Genomic DNA, 20,961 nt, shown 5'->3' with positions numbered 1-20,961 from the left:
CCTTCCTTCCTTCCTTCCTTCCTTCCTTCCTTCCTTCCTTCCTTCCTTCCTTCCTTCCTTCCTTCCTTCCTTCCTTCCTTCCTTCTTTCATCCCTCCCTCCTTTCCTTCCCTCCCTCCCTCCCTTCCTTCCCTTCCTTCCCTTCCTTCCTTACTCCTTCTCTGCCTCCCTCCCTCTCTCCCTCCCTTCCTCCTTCCTTCCTTCTTGGTTACTCAGCTAGTAAACATTTGAAGCAGAATTTGAACTCGGGTCTTCTGGACTCCAAATTCAGCACTCTAGCCATTTTGTGACCTAGCTGCCCCTCAGTAGATGACTAAGACCAGGGTTTGGATGACATAGATAGAGTAAACCTCAAAGTAGGAGTTCTGAATGGTAGCAGCAGAGGGAAGGTCTGGAAGTAGTAGTGAGATGCCCATGCCTCTTCCTGACAAGAGTGTATCAGGAGATGAGTAATACTCAGTGTTGGAGAAGATGGCCAAGGATGCAGTCTTCTGAAGTCAAATTTTTGTAAACCCAGAAAAATGGAAAGACCTTGAGGTGAAGGGATCAAGGATGATGGGACATTTATTAACTATAGATCAGTTTCCAGAGGACACAGGGAAAGGGGATGACTGATGAGGATGCTATTCCAAAGGTGTAGGGCTAAAGTAGAATGGGATAAGAGTCCTGGAAGATGTAGAAGAGAGCAAGGATTGTTTGACTCTGCAGATATCTACTCTGAATTTAAATGATAAGGGAAGCAAGATCTGGGAGTTTGCCAACTGTAGGATGAGGGAAGAACCAGTTGATCAAGGCCCCCACCCTCCAGTGTCCTATGATGACTGATTACATTGATATAGGGTGTGTGGCATCAGCTACCATGGCTTATTACTCTAAATACTGGGAAGCTAAGTGGCAGAGAATTATTCCTGGGTACATGGGGCAGCAAATAAATAGCTGTTGTTCAGTTCCCCTGGGCTGGGCTGAATTCATATATGGTGCCAGTTGCATGGTTTTATCCCTGGGATGACAGGAAATGAGGCACTCGGGCACTCAGTGTATATGGACTAAACACTCAATTTCCAGTCTCTGAGACTCTGAAAATATAGGCTTGCACTACTTCTGGAATTCTGAGGTGTAGGATCTTCCTGAAATATTTTGTAGGATCTCTGATGGGTTTAAGTCCCCTTTGTGGGAAAGGAAGCTGGCACAGGAGATAGAGCACTGAGCCTGCAGTCAGAAAGACCTGAGTTTAATTCTTACCTTTAATTCTTACTCACTAGCTGTGCACTCCTGGGCCAGTCACTTGACCTCTGTCTGCCTCGGTTTCCTCCACTGTAAAATATAAACTGTAAAATGGAGATAAAAATGGCACTGACCTTACAGGGTTGTTGTGAGGATCAAATGAGATAATATTTGTAAAGTGCTTAGCGGAATGCTCTGCATGTAGTAAGCACTTAATAGAAAACTACTTCCTGCCATCTAGTGCCTTTGACTCCCAGAGGCTTGGCATCACTAATACATGTGAATCCCTTTTGGTGCAGTTCCTCTACTGTTGTTGTTTTGTTTGTTTGTTGTTGTTTTCCCTTACTTAACAAATTCTAAACCCATTCCAAGCCCCAAACCTTTACTGTTCCCCTGGGCTAGGTTTAGCTGGATTCAGAGGTCCAGCCAATGCTGAACTGATCATGTGCCCTGACTGAAAAAAATGCTACCTCTAAGATTGTTGGTCTAGGTTCAGTCTTTTCAGACATGTCCAAATCTTCACGATGCTATTTGGAGTTTTCTTGGCAAAAATACTGAAGAAGTTTGCTATTTCCGTCTCCAGCTCTTCTTCTCGGGAAGAAAGAGTTGTCCTGACTTCAGATCAGGCACTCTATCGACTCTGCCACCTAACTTCCCCAGGCTCAGAGGTAGGCATTACCAAAGAGCTTTGGTCTGGCTTGAAGTGATATTTATTGTGCACTCTAGGACAGAAGAGGAGCGAGGGCGCATAGCACTTTCTGGAGTTTGTGTGCTGAGAAGACAGTGACTAGTTTGGAAAGGTCTAGGGCTCGAAGTGACTTCCTGCTTCAAGTCAGGGACTAGGAATAGAAGGAATAACAAGCACAGCTGTCTTTTATGGCCAAAGACTCTCCCTGCCAATTCATTTTTCATCCACTCTAAGGTCTGTGCTGAATCCTCAAATTGCTACCTCAAGACCTTCACGGAGTATAGAATCACTAGGGCCAGCGGGGAGGAAAATTCCTCAGATCAACTTCATTTTTGCCTGGCAAGGTAAGGAGGGAGACAAACAGAGCAAAGACAACATTGTTTACCAATTCCCAACTCCAGAGAAGAGAGGAGTACAATAGTACCCTCCTAACAAAAAGGAAGATGACGTAGACTAAGGGACAGGAGGCAAGTCATTTTGCCTTTCTAGAGCAAGGGAGTGAGACCAGATCAGGAATTCTTAACCCCGGGGACCACAAACTTAAAAATCCTTTTATTATAACTGTATTTTAATATGATGGGTTTTCTCTGTAATCCTGAGTGTTTTATTTTATGCATTTAAAAACATTCTGAGAAGAGGTGCATAAGCTTCATCAGACTGACAAAGGAGTCAGTAGCACAAAAAAAAGCTAATACAACATGTACAGCCTTTGCAAACCTTAAAGAGCTACTGAAATTCTAGCTATTTGTTATTAAAAATTCCTTACTATGATAATAAAAGTTTAACCCAGATCAAATCGCCTGCCTGCACTGGGACAAGGAAGGGAAAGGAGGGAGGGAGGTAAGTTCAATCACATAACTTAGGAAAATTTGTGTGGAAATTTGTTATTACATGTAATTGGTTAAAAACAAACAAAGAAATAAATAAAAAACAAACTTGCTAGACTCAGACAGGGAGAGAGACTATACCACTCTATACTCACTCCTGGTGGTGAATGGGGTGAGGAGAAAAGGGGAGACAGAAGCCTAGAGATCCAGAGATTTTTGAGTTGTACCTTCTAACTGGATCTCGCTGGACTCTTTGCACCTGTGACAATATCCTGAATAAAGTATGTGCTGGAACATTCCTCCTGCCTGAATCCTGCAGGAAAAGAATGAGCTTCACCTTTAATTCCACTCTCATCCCCCACTCTCATTGGCCTAAGAGCAAATATTATATTACTTTGCTGGAGGTACTACAGGCCGTGGTCACCTCCCCAACCCTGGCTGCTTGGTTTTTTCCTCTTAAATGTTTCAATTGGGAGCTTGGGCTGAAAATTCAGAACTGTCCTCTTCAGTCCCTAATTGGGGATGGATGATCAGGGTCAAGGCCTGGGTGGGAGATTTTTAGTGCCCAGGGTAAATTCAGTAGTAGAGGATTCAAGGAGAAGGAACAAGGCATCTTAGATATGACCACTCCTGTGGGTGCCCGAGATAGAAAAGACAGAAGCTATCAGAGGTGAGGGACTGAGAAATCTTTGAGAGACCAAGTTAATTGAAGGAGGCAGGGTTGGCCAGTATTAGAAGATTATGAGCCTGATACCAAGCTAGATGACAGCAATAGGAATTTAGACAGCAAAGATGGTTTCTGGGTAATGGTGGTGGAGGTAATACTGGAAGTGGCCATGGTGGGCGTGGAGTAGTCAACTCCTTTTAGTTCTCTGTGTTAGGGAGTGTAAAAGAAGGAGTAATCAATATTGAATAGAATATGGAGGTATGAAATCTTCAGGAGAAAGCTAGATTTCTTTGAATACCAGAAATCAGGAGAAATATGAGAAGTCTGGGCTCCTAGGATTATAGATTTGGAGCCAGAGGTGACCTATTTAGTGAATCATTTAATTCAGCCTCCTTGTTTAATTTTTTAAATGATATCTTTTTAAAATAACTCCTTAATTTCCAAACATATCTCTTTCCCACCTAGTTATTCATTCTTTATAATAAAAAAGAAAAAAGAAAAAGAAAAAAAGTTTAGTTAAACTGATCAGTACACAAACTGACTATGATAGTTTAAAGAATATTCCACACCCATAATCCTTTACCTCGGCAAGGAAATGAGAGAGGTACATTTTCTCATCTCTTCTCTAGGACTGAGGCTGGCCATGATGATTAGGGTTCATTTTCATTTTTGTTGCTTTTTTTCATTTATGTTGTCATCCTCTTCTTATATATCATCTTCCTGCCAACTCGCTCATATCATGAAACTGAGGCTCAGACAAGTGAAGAGACTTGCCCAAGATCATACAATTTGGTAGTGACAGAGCAGGATTTAAACTCAGCTCCTCTCCCTCAAAATCCAAGAATTTTCCCAAAGTACCACAATAGAGAAGGCCTCCAGGGAGTAGGGTGGAAAAGAGGGCAGCAGACAGGGACTGTCCTAAGTACCATGGGGAATGGAGGAGGAGTATCCCTGTGGTTGACCATGGGTCCTGGCGATACTGAGTGAAGAGGATCCATACACCAGGCTTGGAGTGGTGGTGATGGTAGTGCTGGGTAGTTTGTTAAGAAGTGAGAAGGTGAATGGGGAAGGGATTGATGGTCACTGGACCCTGGGAAGGAGGACTGCTGAGGGAGTTGGTGGTGGGGGGGATGAGGATAATAGTAATAATAATAATAACTAATATTTATATAGTACATACTATACTAGGCATTGTGCTAAGCACTTTACAAATAACATCTTAAATGATCCTCCTAAGAACCCTACAGGATAGATGCCTTTATCATCTCCGTTTTATAGTTCAGAAAATGGAGACAAACAGAAGTTATGTGACTCTCCCAAGGTCACACAACTAGTAAATATCTGAGGGTTGGTGTTTCTGACTTCAAGGCCAGCACTCTTGTCCACTGTGCCACGTAGCTTCCCTAATGGCCCCTGAGGTTGGGGCAAGCTAGCATTAGGGTGTGAAGAATGCCCCCCAAAGGGGTTATAGTACTTGCTCTACAGAGGATGGAGCCTCTGAAAAGAAAGAACAGGTGAAACTTCTTATCTCTTATTTAGGACCAAGGTTGGCCACTGTAAATGCTATTAATGTTAACTCAAAGCTAAGTCTTCTTTTGATATATTCTATTATTAAAGAGGAAGTGGAAGAGGAAGGTAATGGATAGTTCATTCTTTTGGGAGATAGAAGATCTGGGTTTAGTCTTGACTTTGATACTTACAAGCTGTATGACCCTAGGAAAATCTTTTAATATTACTGAGCCTTAGTTTCCTCATCCATGACATATTAAGGATAATAATAGCTATATTGTCTCATAGGAATGTGAGGAAAGAGCTTTTGTAAACCTTTGAGCATTATTTATAAACATATTATTACTGTGTGTGTGCTTGCATGTACATGTCTTTATTTCCTCTGCTGGAAGACCCTTGAGGGCCAGGGCCACCTCATACTCATCTTTGGGTCCCCAGTGCCTTTCACCCAGTGAGAGATGAATGAATGGTTTTGATGACTGAAATAAAAAAAAATAGAGGATAAGGTAGGGAACAGAAATCATATTTCTTCGGGTCATGAGGGTCCTAGGAAAAATCTCTGTTCCCTGAATAAGACCAGGCAACCTGTCATGGCAAACCCTCTCCTCTTGGAAATTTTCTGGGAGAAACATGCTTCAGGTTCCTGTCCAGACTTTCTGACCCTGGAGACTGTGCCTAATGGGCCTTCAGGGCTGATAGAGCTCCCCAATTTAGTATCAAGCCTGTGCAGAGTTTTGGAAAGATAGCCAAGCTTTTCTAAGCCCTCCTACTCTCATGCCCACCCACGCTCTTTGCTTCTGAGTCATCCAGTTGGTGCCAAGGGCTGAACTGGTTAAGCCAGGCCCTTCCAAGGAACCAGGGCTTACCCTGAAGGCCAGACACGATGTTGGGGCTCCATCTGTTGGTCGCAATGCATAGACACATGGTACTCCATTTTACAGTAAAATGTGTTGTGCCACCCCTCCAACTCTGGCCTCAAAATTCCTTCACATCTTCAGCTCTGGCGACTGTCCCCTCGACTCTGCTTTAGCCACCCAAGGATATACTTTGCATCTCACCCTTGTCTGGAGTTGCTCCACCCATAGGTCTCCAACTCTGCATTTTCCCTTTGGCCAAAACCTCTCATCCTTTCACCTCCTTTTTACTGTTCCATTTACTTTAGAGCCTCTGGCTCAGACAAGCCTTTCTCCTTATCTTCCTTCAGATGACTTCCTGGACCTCCCCACAAGTGTTCCACTTCTTCTCTTTCCTTTGGTCCTTTACCCATCGTCTTCCTCTGTTAAGTGCTCTTGGAGGGACGCCTTGCTTGCTTACTCTTGTATCCCCAGTACATAGTCTGATCTCTTACCCAAGTTCAGTTCAAAGCATTTTCAACTGAGTCCTGGATATGCTGATCCAGATGTCTCCATTTGTATTGGTTGAAATGCTTCCTCTATTCAAGACTATTCAAAGAACACCTTCTCTAGGAAGCCTCCCTTCATCTTCACACAGGAAGTGATCTCTTCCTCCTTTGAACTTTAATAGTCTTGTTTTGACCTATTTAATGAGCAAGATTAGGGGTTTTTAATCTGGTGGGTATTTCTAAACCCAATTAATCTTAATCTTAATCTTAATCTGGGAACTTGTTCTTAAAAAATATTTTGATAACCGTGTTTCAACATAATTGGTTTCCTTTGGAATCCTGGGTATTTTATTTTCTACATTTAAAAACATGGTTCTAAGAAGGAAGGAAGAGGCTTCTTGCCAAAGAACCTATGGCACAAAATCAGCCCAAAGCTCCCAGACCAGATAATTCTCATAATTTCTTCAAGGATTTAAAATGTAATTCCTGAATCGCAAGTTTTTATTGCATTCTGATATTTATTTGCACTCACGTCTTTGCTTGACTATATAGCATATAAACTCCTTGATAATGGATATTATGCTTTATTCATATCTGTAGCCTCCTTAGCAGCAAGCAGGAGGACTTGTATATAGTAGGTGCTCAGTAAATGTCCATTGAATTAGTATGTAAACATTGAAATAGGTACAGTCATGGAATCGTATTGATATGCACAACCCTGAGCACAGTAATTTGGACCTAGAAGGAACTTAGTGAAAGTTTGCTTCGCCTGTGCATAAAGAAGAGACTCACATGTGAGGAAGCCTTCATAGTTGCTCACACATATTGCCAGTGGTCCAGCAAGTAATAGGCTCTTAAGTTTTAAGTTTATGTTTGTGGGGACATTTTCCAGTAAGGCTACTCCGTGTGGCTTGAGCCTCCATGCCAACTCAGATCTGGAATACTTAATTATTACTGTGCTCACAAAACAAAAACCTAAGTCAACAATATCAGCCAATCCTTACAGGCTGCTTGAACAAGGGAATTCCCTATTGATTTGAGGTGGTTCCAGGGAAGTGAGATTTTACTTGTGACTGTGTGTCCCATCATGTGGCCACAGAGGAGAGTTCCTGGACCTCAAATTCCTGACACCAACCCTAGAGAGATAAGGATATAAAATCTCAGCCCAAGAAACTGAAGATATGGAAAGGGGAGCCATATGGCTGGTGGGTCTTCCTAAACCCAAGCCTTCAGGCTTTGAGAACTCCTGAATCCCAGCTCCCTCGATAAAGAATGGAGGTTTCTTGGGTAATGTTGAGTTCTTAGTTCTGGGACCTCATTTTTTATAGAGAGAAGAGAAATCTTTGGGAAAAGGGGGATTCATTCAGTTATTCTTTTCTTTATGAGTTTAAAAGCTATACTATTTGGTACCTATATAAATAAGTGAAAAGGTATTTGTTAAGCACTTACTGTAGGCTAAGTACTGTGCTATGCGCTGGGCTACAAAGTGAAGACATTTACTACCCTCGAGGAGCTTACATTCTAATAATAGAAGAATAGTAATGAGGGAGGAATATTTGTTTTGTAACGTTATCGGGATGGTGAGTGAAATCGTAGGGGAATAAATCATCACACCATTTCCAGTGCATTACAAAGTTGATTTGATTCTAGTTCCAGATTTGAGAGGTGAGGTTACATGTGCAATGTTTAAACAACTGGTGAGAAGATGGTTTGGGGATGAAGTGAAACATGACTAGGGTTGGACTTGGGCCTAGATGTAGCAGGTGACAGAGGCAACTGTCAGTCGGGGCTGCAGCCCCTAAACGTAGGAGTTTTTCAGAGTGAAATAGTCAAGCCCTCCAGGAAATGGTTTCTGGTCTGGATGGAATGCAACATTCATGTCTTTTTAACTTTTTTAACCTGATCAATCCAAAATGCTATTAAAAGCACATTCCATTTTGTGACATCACCTATTTTTGCACCTCCAAATCACTTATTTTATTCACCATGGGTGACAAGTCTTTATAGATTCTGGATTACATTTTTAAATGTCTTACTTTTTGCTTGGTGAATTAAATAAGACCAAAGCACTAGTTTTGTACTCATCCTTTACATTCAGTTGTAGTTCCACAAAGACTCCTTTTCTAAAGAAGGACATTTTTCATAACTGAATTTAATTCCACATTCCTTTTAGCAAAAGCTGTGGTTATTCAGCATATGGGCAAAATTAATATTAAGTATTATGTAATTATATAAGATATAATTAATAATAAAATATTAGTTTCATTGTTTTTGGTGTCTTTAGTATAATATAATTTTCCTCTTTATCTCTCTGGACATTGTGAATTTTATTTTTTCTTCATCTGATTCCATTGTGAATCCTGCTTTTTTGGAATGACATAATACAAAGTAATTTTTTTCAGGCACTCATCTTTATTTTGTATGTGTTCTTATTTTTTTTAAACCCTTAACTTCTATCTTAGAATCAATACTATGTATTGGTTCCAAGGCAGAAGAGCAGTAAGGGCTAGGCAATGAGGGCCAAGAGACCTTCCCAGGGTCACACAGCTAGGAAGTGACTGAGGCCAGATTTGAACCTAGGACCTCCTATCTTTAGGCCTGGCTCTCAATCCACTGACCTACCCAGCTGCCCCCATGAGTTCTTATTTTTAAGATGTTTCTTGCAAACAGAAATGTCAAATCTGAAATAATTGACACAGACCAGTAAGCTTGAAGGCTACTTCCTAATAGATAAGTGATAAAAGGATATCAATAGACAGTTCTCAAAAAATGGAAACTATCAACAAGCACCAAAAAGTGCTAACATTTTCTAACAGAGAAACTAAAATGAACAGAATTGAGATATTGTCTTATATTCATTGTATTGGGCAAGGACGGTAGATGGTTGAAAAATTTTGTATTAGTAGTGATATGAGACAGACACATTGTGGGTAGAGCAAAGAGTTGGTCCAGCCATTTTGGAAAGCTGCACAAATGTTCATACCTTTTGATTTAATCATCCTACTATTCCTTGATACCCAAGGGAGGTTACAGACAATCAGAAAAGAACTATTTGTATGAAAATATTTATAATAGCACCACTTTAACATCAAAATATTGGAAGCAAACATTGCTCAGTGATTAGGGAATAAATAAACAAATTGTGTTTTGATAAATATAACGTGAATATTATTGCATCATTAGAAATAATGAATGTGAAGAATTCAAAGAAATATGGAAAGGCTTATATAAATATTGAATAAACAAAGAAGAATCAAAGAAAAATACATGCAATTACTGTTTTACTATATGAAGACATTTAAATGGCAATAAAAATCAATAAATAATATTGTTGACATTGGTATTCAGTGGTTAAAGTATATATTCTTCCTTTTAATATATGGAGAACTCCTCTTGAAATATAGTGGTACATTTAGTATCAATCACAATCACTCTTTTTTGCTTTACTTAGTGGTTTTTGATGGTTGGAGGTTGGAGGAATTCAATTTTGAATATACTGGAGGATTAAGATATGTGGAATTAAATTTAACCCTATATTTAAAAAAAGATAATAAATGAGTGGATATTGATCCATCCATATTTGAAATCAAGTTCTAGACATATAATCAGAGGACTTATCTGTGACATTATTCTTCAATGTCAAGTACACCAATTTGGAGTGAGGATGTTGTCTTCTTTTAGGAAATGCAGTGGGCTCCCAATGTCTGTCACTCAGAATGATAGATTCACAGAATGGAAGAATTAGAAGGGGATGCTAGTCTAACTCACGTGTTAAAAGAGATCTCCATTATAACACGTTACATAAATAAATAGTCCTCTAATCTCTGCTTGATGACCTCCAAGAAAAGGAAGCTCATTACTTCTTTGTTTATTCCACTTTTGAGCAGTTCTAATAGGAAGGGTTTTTTTTTTTTTTTTTGGCGTGTTTGCAACTTTCATGCAATTCTCCAGGTTCTGCCTCAGGTGTCAAACAGGACAAGAATAATCCCTCTCCAACTTGACAGTCATTTAAATACTTGAAGACAGCCATGATGTCCAATTATGCTCTCCTGGTATAAAATTGCTTCTAAACTTGCTAGGCTGGCATCTATGTACAGCATAAAGTACTTACTCAGCTCTCCCAAAGCCCAAACCAGTGCACAAGTGATGCAATCAGCTTTAAGGCCCTGCTCACATTTCTTGGCTCAATGATCTCCAGACTAGAATAGAGTTTGGGCCAATTGCTTCTTTTTTGCCTTACTCTTTTTTGTTCTCAAACATAAACCCAATGGCCCTCTTGAACAGGTCTGTGACCCAACAAAGCTCCTGAGGAGGATTGGGGGAAAAGGATTAGGCAAATGGACAGCTTCCTGGGGGAACCCTTGATTACTTCAGTCTCTCCCTCCCTTTATAATTCAGGGAAAATAAGGTAAGAAGAGAGCCCACACTTAAATACAGCTCCAGGTTGGAGGAAGCTGTAGCTCCATGAAAAGTATACTTAATTTATTAAACTGCCTCAAAAGTGGTTCTAAAACTTCCAGGTACTTCCTATTGCCTTGTGGACAAAATATGAATTACTCAGGCTGGCATTTAAAGTTCTCCATGTGACTCTAACTGCACAACACTGTGCCTTAAGAGTCTAATAAGCACTTGATTGATTGATTAATTCCAGCCTGAACTCACTTGACTTTAATCTGTCTCTCTGAATGCCAGAACCATAGCTATGCACTGTCTCCTGGGGAAATTCACATCAGGATAGGGATAAAATGATAATACAGTGAAGTGGATTCAAAATTGCTTGGAGGACCAGATCCAAGGAGCATTCATTGTTCTTAGAAGAAAGACTTCAGCCAAATGCCCCTGAGACCTGTTTTAACCAGACCATTAATAAGCATGCTATGACTAATATTCTTTTCAAATATACAGATGACACAAAGCTAGAAAGGATAGCTAATATGTTGAATACCAAAAGTTTTAAATAGGCTAGAACATGAGACCAAATGGAGGCGTAAGATGACACTTGAGGGATAAACATAGTTTATTCATTATTGGCTTCAAAAAAAGACTTAAAAATTAAATGAAAGCAGAGAGGAAGTCATCCTAAAGAATTGAGAATTGTCAAGCCCAACACACTCTTGGGTAAGAAGAAATGAAAATACTTCAACAAAAGAAAATTTCTTAAGGCTTATATTGAATATATATTCCATTAAAAAAACCAAAAACCAAAAAACAAAACTTTTACCTTCTGTCTTAGAATCAATGGCGTGTATTGGTTCTAAGGCAGAAGTGCAGTAAGAGCTAGCCAACTGGGGTTAAGTGACTTGCCTAGGGTCACATAGCTAGGAAGTGTTTGAGGCCAGACTTGAACCTAGGACCTCCATTTCTGGGCCTGGTTCTCAATCCACTGAGCCACCCAGCTGCCCCCATATATTCCATTCTTAATAGCAAAGAAAGGGTCGGGTTCAAGAATAGGTTTGCTTTTGGAAGCCTGATTGTGTATTGCCATGTTGTACTCCCCCAATCTGAATAAACATGATTATAATAGCAATGAAGGTGTGCCTGTTTTGCCACACTTACTCCCCCCAGTCACACACCATATTATGGGTAGATAGCCCCCCTACCTATCTGGTTTTGCTTTCTGCAACTTCAGTTGCTGATGTCTTTCCAGGAGAGGATGGGGGATACTTGTGGATGAGGGAGAGGGTCCAACACATGAAGTGTTGGAGGTCCACCTCTGGCAGTTGGCTGATCCCTATTTGCTTTTACTTGGAGGATTTTTTTTTGGGGGGGGGGGGGAAGGGAGTGGAAGGCCTGAGAGCACAGTCTATCAAGCTAACATAAATGTTAACAGTTAAGTTAAAGCAAGAACTGTGAATGGTATCAGTCACCCACAAGAGGATCTTAGACCGTATCCTCTGTGGATCAGGGACCACTGTACCATAGTGTATAATCATGTGCAATGTACACATTTAATATTGGTAATGTATTACAGCATGTTGAACTTTATTATACATATGTATGTGCAAGAAAATCATGTTCTATGTGGGGTCAGTAGGTGTTTGCTCATACCTATGGTTTCGGCCATCCATCTATGTCTTTGAATGTATCTTCTACTGATGTGGGGCTCTACTTTATCTTGAAAACCCTAGAGTCCTGTGCAGATTTCTGAGAGTACTGAGAGATTTCTGATGCTACTGAGAGTGGTATCAAATCTTGGAAAAGATTTCAGCTCTCCATAGTCCTTTGGATGAGGCTAAGTGAAGAGTCCTATATTCTTAGGATAGTTACCTATTTCCTGCTGAAATATGATGTATCCCATGGACTTACAGAGACTTTATAGAACTGGTACTTATTGGATCAGCAGCTCCTAACAGAGCCAATACTCTTAATAGTCTTTTATTGTACTATCCTAATAGCTTTGCAAATTCTGAGATTATCCAGTTAAACTAATAACTCGAAGTAGTTCCTGTCAACCACAACTTTTTTCCATAACCACTGAAAAGTGACATTGGCCCCCAAATCCCCTGAGGTAAGTACTCAAACTGGTAGAATCTCACTGAATTTATGAAGGCTGATTCTTTTCTTCCTCTTCCCTTCCCAGTAATTCCATTAAGCTTTAGAATCTAGCTCTGGGACTGAACTATCTAGACTGTCAAATGAGTATGAACTTTAGCCCATGATTTCTGCTTCACATCTCATTTATCCATTCTGCTATTGTTTCTAAGATGGTTTCCCTACCCACGCCCTCTGACCCCATCCTAGTTTGCACATTTTGCTCCAGGAACAATAATCAAATATGACCAAATGCTTCTGGGATTAGCAATGACAATCAGTTGTCTGATGACTTCATTCATAATTTGTTTTTCTACAGACCAAAATGCCATTTCCTGACCACAACTCTCCCTTATGTGTCATTTCCTTCCCTTTTCCTCATTAGAATGTAAATGATCACTTTTATATTTGTGTCTCACATTGCTTAGCATAATGCTTAGCAATACAAGAGTGGATGCTTTTTATTCATTCATTCATTCATTTTTCTTATCTTTTACCTTGGAGACCAAACATTATTCACCATCTAAGTTTAATACTGAAAACTACTGACCACTCAGAAGACATTCTAGGGCTTCTGGAAGTCATGGCATTGGGTACTTATCTACCTTAGTTCTGTTATTCAAAGTTTGTTAGTTCATAGACATCGTCTTCTATGTCTGAGTCTATACCACCACTATGGATGAGCCATACTGACTAATAGACTTCTTTGTAATATCATTGACTTTAGGTATCCCTGAGCTTTTTCATCTCAGAGAGGGCCATTTTTCTAGATTGTTTCCAAAAAGGCAGAGCCATTGAGATGAAATAAATGCATTGTTCCCTGGTCACATTCCACATTTAAATAAGATAGTGAGAATGCCCTTTGACCTAAGTTTCTTCTTGAGAACATCTTCTATTCTTTTAGTGCTAGCGTGTCCCCAATGTGAAACTAACTTCTCTATCTACTCTTGAATTAGGGAGTCCAGTGCATCTTCGTATTTTCTGACAGTAATGTCCTCTTTCTTCCTATGTAATTTCACACATGAAGCTTGGATTGTTAGAAAATGAATGTTTTGTTATAGCATCAAGAAGCAGGATTTAGGAGGAAGCCCAATCCTTTCTCTGACACTTACTAAGCCCATGTGATGATGAGCAAGTCATTTAAACTCATTGAGCTTCAGTTTCCCTTTTGTAAAGGGAGGATGATAATGCCAATAGTATCTACCACACAGGGTTGTTATGATGCTCAAGTGGGATTACACGTGAGGAGCTTTGCAAGCCTTCAAGCATTATGCAAACATTGCTTATTACTTGCCATAGTACTGCCTACGGTACCATGCCAGTATGTCAAAGGAGATGAATTTGGTTCCAATCAATGCTGAAAATCCAGAGATAGTTACTATTTCTGGACACATGAAGGCTGTGGCACCCTTCTTATCGACACCTACCTCCTCCCTTGGGAACTCCAGACACTATGAAATAATTCAAATAGGAGTAATCTTTATTTGGTCCACAAAGGCTTAATCCCTACTTGGCTATAGAGGAATATATTGTAAATATGCTTTGTAAAATGACTAGAATATAATTTGTACCTGGCATCCACGATACAGCATGGCAGACATTCTTTAATCTTCACTGCAACATTCTTTGAAGCATAAAGAGTGCTTGGGTTTGTAAAGGGCCCTAGAAGTCCTGGTGAAAAGGAGAGTTGGGGTGGAGTTCAGTTCTCCAGGTCCCCATATATCTCTTATTCCCAGCCCCATTTGTGTTTTTCTTTGTAGGTCCAGGGGAAATTCAGCTTCTGAGAAAAAATTCTGAATTCGTTTCTTGAATACATTTAGTATTCATATGCCCATCTAGTCAATGATTTTATTTTAGAAAAATACTGTTAGGTCTCTTTGGGTATGCCATGTCTATATAGGGTCTAGAGAAAGTTGCCTTGGCTTCTGAATCCAAACAATAATCACAGTGATAACAATAAGCATTTATTAAGCTCTTATGTACCAGGGATACTATGCTAGGGATACAAATAAAGATGAAAATCTGGTTCCTGTCCTCAAGGAACCCACATTCTAATAGAGGAGACTTCATAGAAACAACTATGTACATATAAGATACACAGTATAAAGCGGAGGTAATAGGAAAGGAAAGGGGAAAGGGAGTAGAAGGAGAAGAAATGGGAGAGGTAAGGACTCTTCTAGAAGGTGAGTCTTGAAGTTGAGTCTTGAAGAAAATCAGAGAAGCTTCTTTTACTATAGAAGAAAAAACAGCAGCTCAGTAAACAGAAATCTGCCTTGTGCTTCATCAACAGACATCCTATTTTGGTCTCAAGAGACAGCGCATGAGGGGATTGCCTGGAGTTTTTATAGGGCCATGTTTTGTTGCCTTATGATGTTCTCTCTGTCCATATACTCATTCCCTTACTTCCTGGTTGAACTAGATCAGTTCTGAGCAGCTGTCGGGGCAGGATAAGGAGTTTCCACTACTCATGCTGCTGCAGTTGCATCATAGCATAACATCCTGTACAGACTCCTTCTGCACTTGAGTCAGGCTAATGTGGTCCATGTGCTCCACAGGCACTACACCTCTAACCACCAGCTTTTCTAACTTTAGCATAAATTCAGAGGCCTTCTCTTGCTCTAGTTGGGAGGTAGGTAGGAACTTTATTTAGGTATTCTCAGTCCTAAGACTAAATGGGCTATTCACGTTCAGAAACATGCATATTCTGTACCTGAGAGTATTTCATCTTCATTGTGTGTCCAACATCAATAATAGGACTCCAGAGGTTCTCTAGTATTGGCCTATGGTTCTCTGAATAAGTTTGCTGCCATGTCAGCTGTTTGCTTCAGTCAGCTATCAATGGCTTCGTCTTTAGGCAGGAGATCATGGTTTTCTGAGAACAGCCTTCATTTTCCCTCTCCCTTCTTCTTCCCCTCTTATTCTTCTTTAGGATCTTTTTAAGACCCACCCCCCCCTTACTTCTGCTGCTTTACCTTTGACTGTACTGCTTGAATAATAGCCTACAACAGGAGTTGGCAAATTACTTCCTTCACCCTATCATCCTATTTATTTATAGATGATGAGCTAAGAATGATTTTTACATTTTTAAATGCAATAAAACTTTCTTTTAAAATATTTTAAAAAACATCCTTAGCTTGCCAGTCTGTATTACAATGTAAGATAATGCTTATGTAGCAATATTTCAGGACTGACTAACCCTCAGCCTAGTACTTTACTCTTATCATATTGCTTTTCATCATCCCAATTTTAAGGTAATCTAGGGTTATGTGGATATTTCCTTATTCTTACCCAAACTTTAACCTTTCTACCACTAGTTAATCAATTAGCTCTGAATTCTCCTCCTTGTTTATTAAATATAACTTATTTAATAACTTCAATCCACTAATCAATCATTTATTTGTATTATAAATTAATAATTTATTAAACCATTATGTAACATTATACATAAATATATCAAACATAAAATCAACCATATACTTATATTCATATAAATGCATTTGTAAACATATAATGCATAAATTATAATTCATATAAAAATAAAATGTTTATATAAAATATATTATAAAATAAAAATATATAAATTTAAATTAAAATCAGTAATTTACTTAATTAATAACATCTAATAAACTGGAGAAATATTTTTTTCCATAAGCAGTTTCTCGTCTCTTTAGAAATATCAAAACCTCCAATGTCTCAGATTTAAATATCAAAGTTACTATGTATACAATTTATTGATAATGTAACCAACAAAAACACAAAGGCATAAGCATATTATTTATGTTTTTTTATGAGAAAGATCCCAATGAGAGTCACCTCCAACCATCATCCTCACTTGTAACGCCTCTCTTAGGAATACAGTCACATATAATTCAGCTCTTAATATTACAGGCAAGGATGTCCAATGTCTTTACTCATTTACTTGCACTATAAGGGTTCAATCCAGCTCTCTTAAGGATTAAGTTTTTTGTCTTTGTCCTCTAATAGCCTCTTTCTGGCTATACTTCTTTTAAATGACTGTTAAAATTGCTACAATAAATAACCAAACAGTAGAAACAAAAGTGAATCAATAAGATGAGGATATTTTCATTAAAACTATTTATGACTCTCCAGTCTCCCCACAGGCTCTTCAAGGAATGCTCTTTACAATGTTTCTTAACAAGATACAATAAGGGTTAAAACAGTTCTTCCAGCAAAGATGTTTTCCTCATCAAGTTTCTGTCTCTTCTCACTGTTTCTCTCAATCTTTTACCATTAACAATCTCTTCCAAATGACAGTTAAATGGCTAGTCCCTCCACATTCTACAACCTCTTAAAGATATAGTATATTTTCTGTTTAAGAGTTTATTAAAGCTATAGTTATACTTGTTTTGGCAGCAAAGGATGATGCTGTTAGCACCAGGTCACTGGTGGCTAGGGAGGGGGTCCTTAGCAGACATTTATTGCTCTAAGTACATTTTGCCAAAATCATCAAGTCTTGGTCATTGTTTGGAGTTTTAGAAACTCATTTCCAATTTCTCTCCTCATCAGTGAATTTTTGAGGGTAGATCTGAGAATTTCAAAGTTTCAGTCATTTCACAATATATAGCAATGGAATTATTTTTCTTCTTGAATGTCCCCATCCCCACCCAGTCCTTGTAGAGTCCATATCATGGTACAAAATGCTTTCAATATCGTCATTGCTACAGCCTCTGGATGCATTCCACATCAACAGTCCTTGAAATTGATCTAGTCCTTCCCAGCTGTGTGACCCTGGGCAAGTCTCTTGACCCCCATTGCCTACCCTTACCACTCTTCTGCCTTGGAGCCAATACACAGTATTGATTCCAAGACGGAAGGTAAGGGTTTAAAAAAAAAAGACATTGATCTAGACCTGCCACTGAGCACCAATTCTCCAGTTCCTGAGGGACTGGGTCCCTGGTTACCCCAGTCACAGGAATACAATACTTTACCAAGAACAAGAAAGCAATTAATTTCAACCAGTTATATGAGTCTAAATTACCTGAATTATTAGCAAGTTTTGAACTCAATAAAATGCTAGACACACATTTAAAAAAATCACTATAGCCTAAATCTCAAATTTATTTATTTTATTTTTTAAACCCTTAACTTCTGTGTATTGGCTCCTAGGTGGAAGAGTGGTAAGGGTGGGCAATGGGGGTCAAGTGACTTGCCCAGAGTCATGCAGCTGGGAAGTGTCTGAGGCCAAATTTGAACTTAGGACCTCCTGTCTCTAGCCCTGACTCTCAATCCACTGAGCTACCCAGATGCCCCCTTAAATCTCAAATTTTAATGCAACCTAGATAAAAAGAAAACACATACACACACACACACACACACACACACACACACACACACACACACACACAACAAAATATGAGCCAGGCCTAGAGACAGGAGGTCCTAGGTTCAAATTTGGCCTCAGACACTTCATAGCTGTATGACCCTGGGCAAGTCACATGACTCCCATTGCCTACCCTTACCACTCTTCTGCCTTGGAGCCAATACACAGTATTGGCTCCAAGACAGAAGGTGAGGGTTTATTTAAAAAAAACCTCAAAATATATTCAATGGAATCCTTCAATATTAAAGCAGGTCATCTTAGCTAGAAACAATATATATTAAATATCTTTAAAGAATCCCCATATATCTCACATGAACTTCTACAATGTCAAATTATGGACTAGTCATTGTTTCTCCTTCAAGGAGTTGGGTTCATATTTTGGGGGAGGTGGTATTTTCTGTTAAGTTTGACCCAGTTGGCTCAAGCACCTACACCAGAGTTATACCTGGAAATTCTAAAGTCAGCAGAATCAGCAAGAGTATTTAATTAGAACATAAGAGAAAATTTTTAAAAAGGCAAATTCATTCTCTTAAATAAAAGTATTTGCATTCACTAGTCAGCATCTTCCCAAGAAGTCAATTGGTGTCTCTGCTCAAAAAATCTAATCCTTTTCCCCATGTTGATCCTTCATGCCAAGATTTGTTCAGCCACTACAAATTGATGACAATGCCCTTGATTTCCAGTTCTTTGCCATTCCAAAATGAGCTATTGTAAATATTTTTACATATAAGGATCTTGTTCTCCTTTCTTTGACTTCTCTTTCCACATACACAAATGGGTTATACTTCCTGAGGTACTAGATGTAGAGACCTCTTGGGGAAAACTCATAAGAGGGTAAAATGATCCCTCACTATGTGGACAGAAACTTAAGCCTGCTTCCTTTCAGCATATTTTGAGTAGCAGGTCTGGAGATCTATAACAGTCCCATCAGACGGTGTTCTAGATTTCAGTTCTAGAATAGTTTTAGAACTCAAGCAAGAGTTGGTATCCTGACTTCTAGTCTCCAGCAGTTTCTAAAACCCCGAACATTTAGTGTAAGCTGTATCTTTCCATCTCACTAGACCTCCTTCAGCTTGATGGACTCCTCCAGCTTAGCTATTGATAGCAGAGGAACACCCCAGAATTCATCTCTCCACATGGCTATCCATCTCTCTTATGCCTTCTTTTTCAAGTTCATTATTGAGGTATGTTGGAGTCAGCTCTTTTCTTGCAGAGCAGAGCTAATTGTTAAATTTTCAACATGAGAGGTTCTACCTTAGATATCAGCAAACACAACAAATCATGGCTTGAAATACTGCTTTGTTCATTGCTTGATTTAATAAAGCAATAGACAAAATGTTAACAATGAAGAGTAAGCTGAAATGTGTGTCTTGTGTACTTTTTTCTTTCAGAGCCAGGTGTAAAACATTCAGAATTCACCCTTTCTCCTGATGCTGCAAGTCTCATAGGATTCTGCATCCTAGAGCTTCTTCCTTTGAACAGTAGTTCCTTTCCTTCAACTGATGATGAGCTCTTGACGTTGGATTGGAGAGCTCCAGTATGCCTCTTCCTGTGCTTCCATTACCCTTAAAGAAGTTGGGAACCGTTGATTGAAAGCACCGAAGTACATCTTAGTTTAGATTCCCTGAAATTAGATTGGGAATCAGTGTCTTAGTCTGGTCACTTCCTGGCCAATCTCATTCCTTTTGAGGGAAATTCAATTTGACAAATATTTATTACAGACCTATTGTGATCATGATTATTGGATGCTTTCTGTGTGAGGATACAAAGACAATAACAAATCCTGATGTTAAGGAATTTTCCATTTACTTAGGGGGAGTGTCTGCTGCTTCCCAAATGGAATTGTTGCCAAGTCAGGAAGTATTAACATCAGTCAAGGGCTGTCAACAGCTTATGGTCTGTCAGAAGATCAAAGGGATGAGGGGATACCCCAAGTGCCATGGCTTAAAAGAGTGACTTGAATTAAGGCATCTTTGACATTCATTGACATCAATTAGCTTTTTAAGTCTTGAGTGTCATTCACTGGCAATCTTTCTCAGTAGTTGTGTATCTTGTAATTTTGATAAACATGCCATCTCTGCCTTCTATGTAGCTCATTGATAAAAAAAAAAGTTAAACATCACACGGACAATCTCAGAGCACTAGGACATTCGGCTAGAGAATTGTATTGGAGCAATTCCAGGTTCACACTATTCCATTAACCAGTGTTCTTCAGGTGTGATTTTAAAAATCCTTTTTTCCCATCTTAGAATTAATATTAAGTAATTGGTTCCAGGGCAGAAGAGTTGTAAGTGCTAAACTATGAGGATTAAGTGATTTGCCCAGGGCCACACAACTAGGAAGTATCTGAGGCCAGATTTGAACCCAGGACCTCCCATCCCTGGGCCTGGCTCTATCTATTGAGCCACTGGCTGCCCCCCTGACATGACTTATTATTTTTTTTCCATTTATTTTTGAGAATTTATTTTATAGCTTGAAACCTTTTTTTGTGTAATTTACTTTCTTTGTTGGTTCCCTAGGATTTTCTGTGATGTCATCAGCAAATAAAGATACTTTCATCTTCTCTGAACCTATTTTTATATTTTTAATTCCTTTCTCTTGTCTGATAGAATTTCCAAAGATATATCAAAAATAATATTGGGAAGGTTGGGTATCTATGATTTATTTCAAAAGGTTTTAGTGTATCCTCATTGCACATAATGTTTGTTTTTCATTTTATTTATTTTTCATTTTTAATATATTTTTATTTTTATTTTGAATATTTCCCCATAGTTACATGTTTCATGTTTTTCCCCTCTCCCCAAGACCCCCTAACCCCCCTTAGCTGGGTAAT

The sequence above is a fragment of the Gracilinanus agilis genome, chromosome 2 (assembly GCF_016433145.1).
Source record: "Gracilinanus agilis isolate LMUSP501 chromosome 2, AgileGrace, whole genome shotgun sequence".
Taxonomy (NCBI): domain Eukaryota; kingdom Metazoa; phylum Chordata; class Mammalia; order Didelphimorphia; family Didelphidae; genus Gracilinanus; species Gracilinanus agilis.
Note: the sequence above shows the minus strand (reverse complement) of the source record.